Genomic DNA, 2,232 nt, shown 5'->3' on the forward strand with positions numbered 1-2,232 from the left:
CAAATCACTCTCATCCTTTATGACACTCATTCTCCCATGGAAGGAACGGCTGACGCATGCTTTACAGGTATGAGAGGTATCCGCTTGTAAAATGGGGCGAAAATCGCGTTTTCTTTATTCTGCGCAGTTAAGCTGGGATTCCTCCATGTGCGTCGCACTGCTTAACCGCGCGGCGAAGGATGTTTATGATACCTCTCCTTGACCTCAACGGTTTCGAATTTCTGTACATTTTCAAACGTAGTTCCAACGGCAATCGTCCCAAGGAAGATTAGTTTATATTATTTGAAAGAGCCAAATATAGCCTTCTTTGTGTTCCTCGCCTGGGATACTTCCAAGTGCGTCGCACTGCCGAGGCACACAAATTAGGTATACTGGAAAGTAGCTATTGAAATGAAATAAAAGAGTAAAAAGGAAAAGAAAGGTCAATTTAAATCTCAAACTCCTTTCTCGTGTTCTCGTGTGGAATACCTTCACGTACATACGCACCCGACGAAGAAGCACGAGATCGGAGGAGCGCGAACAGAAACGGAAAATTTAGAAAAATCAGGCCCTTCCTTGCATCCCTCACGTGGAATACTTTCAAGTGCTACGCACCCGATGAGGAACGCAAGGTCGGGTTGGTGAAAATCCAGCCCGGACGTAACAATGATAAGCACCTTCCCTCGTTAAAAAATTGGAAAGTACTTATGATTTTCGGCAAAAAAAAGGGGTTGATCATGAAAATGCGTGGAGAAATAGTGGAATTATCGATATCTATTGATTTTTACAGTTTTATCGCGTCAGCTGTATAACGCGTTACGCTCTGTCATGTGCTGCGTCTTTCGCCAAAAAATTGTATAGTATCGGAGATTACCAGTAAAACGAAGTGTAATTACCACAATATATTGTCGTACTACATGTGATTAATATTATCTAGTACATTTGTTTAAAAAATTTAGTGAATTGCGTATTGTAAAATTTTAGGTTATATTTGTCTATAGTGACATAAAACTAATTCATAGTAATTGGATATCATTTTCTATCTTTTCTCCATAAGTCTTCGCTGAACAAGATTGTTTCTAAATGTTTTAATATTTTTTCTAATCGGTCTGAACAATAGAATATTTCAATTGGACTGTTGTAGTCGGATGAAATGAGTTTGAGATTTGTAAACACAAGTGATACAAAATAAATGAAAGTGAACAGTAAAGTAACAACTGCGATATTACAACTTCTTTCCTTTATTTATGAATTTTTATACAACAAAAGTATTTATTTGTAAGTAGAAAAGGACAATGTGAACCATGAATTAAATTCTATATTAAGGAAATTGGAACAGGAAGTTACAATTTAAGAGTTTCATTATCTCCTGTTAATTTATTTACTTAAAATATGCTTGCAAAACAAACATATTTAATTTAATAATCCTCTTCTTTAGATAATTTGTTCACTGTATCTATTATATTTTTCTGCTCCATAATTTCTTTGTTGTAATTTCCTCATCAATGTGTGAATAAATGCTGAAAATAAAGAAAAAGAAATCATATTATTATATATTGATACATTGTACTCAAGAACATTAATTTGAAATAAAGGATGTATCGAAGAAAGAAAGGTTTAATATTTCTTTCACCTTAAGCATATTTCCAGATATATCTTGCAACAAAGTAATTGCATCTCTTTTCAGAGTACGTTCTTGTTATTTGTCTTAGTATTTCACTTTACGCTGGTTAATTTCTTTAATGTATCTTTTCAATTTTTCGACTTCATAATTTTTGGTGGTAACTTTCCCATCAATGTCTGAACAGATTCTGAAAATATAGAAACAGAACAAGAAATCGTATTATTATATATTAATACATTATATTCAACTGCACCTATATTTGGATTCTACCAAATTAATTACCAAATAATGGCAAATATATCCCCATTTTGATTTTGATTATCATACTCAATTAGTGAAAGGCCTTTATTATATGCTCTTTTTCTTAATGTAAAAAGATACAAGCTACTTTAGAAAAAATAGCAAGAGTATGTATGAATGCCGTATTGTCAACAACATATTGGTAAGTACTTTCAAGATGTGATTCACTCTAACCTATATCTGTCAAAAGTTATACATAGTTTCCCTGACTGTATTTGCTTCATGAAATAAGCGATTCATCCTTCAGTTTGCTCGTACTGGCAAGGGGTACTACCCAACTTTAACGCTCACTTATTAATGAAACTTTGCGACCTTATGGAGCTCGTCGA

Source organism: Osmia bicornis, unplaced genomic scaffold (genome assembly GCF_907164935.1).
Source record: "Osmia bicornis bicornis unplaced genomic scaffold, iOsmBic2.1, whole genome shotgun sequence".
Classification (NCBI taxonomy): Eukaryota; Metazoa; Arthropoda; class Insecta; order Hymenoptera; family Megachilidae; genus Osmia; species Osmia bicornis.